This window comes from Mytilus trossulus, chromosome 6 (assembly GCF_036588685.1).
Source record: "Mytilus trossulus isolate FHL-02 chromosome 6, PNRI_Mtr1.1.1.hap1, whole genome shotgun sequence".
NCBI classification, from domain to species: Eukaryota; Metazoa; Mollusca; class Bivalvia; order Mytilida; family Mytilidae; genus Mytilus; species Mytilus trossulus.
The window spans coordinates 90,588,861-90,589,512 of record NC_086378.1 but is presented as its reverse complement, the minus strand read 5'-3'; positions in this window follow the sequence as shown (position 1 = coordinate 90,589,512).

The following is a 652-nucleotide window of genomic DNA, read 5'->3' as shown; positions in this document are numbered from 1 at the left end:
TCTGGTAGAAAAATTAATTGCCTTGGAAGAAATTTAAATCGTTTGAAAGGATTCGCCATGTAACTAAACTAGATACCAGAATTGAAATTGTGTATATACGCCAGACGGGCCTTTATTCTACAAAAAACTCATCCATGACACTCAAACCAAACAAAATTAAAAGGGCCAAATAAACTAAGAAATTGAAGAGCATTGAGGAACAAAAATTCCAAAAAAAAAAATGCTGTATACAGCTCAGGTAATCTATTCCTGGGGTAAAAAAGCCTAAGTATTTCTAAAGTTGTTTTTTTTGTAATCATTTAATGTATAGTTATGACCATATTAATGATAGTTTATGTCAACATAGACGCACCGACTACTGGGTTCATGATACACTCGGGGAATAAAAACTCCATAAGTAGTTGCATCGACCAAGTGGTTGTAACAACAAATCAGATAACAGGATTGAAATGTTCTATATACATCAGACGCAAGTTTCTTCTACTCAATACTCATCAGTAAAGCTCATATAAAAAGTTGAAGAACATTGAGTGAGGACAAAAATCATTCAGATCTTCCTAATTATTCCTAAATCTTTTGTATAAATGACCTGTCTCTATGTGTATTATTTTATTACTGTTTCAGTTCTGTCTCACATCTCTTATTATCTATA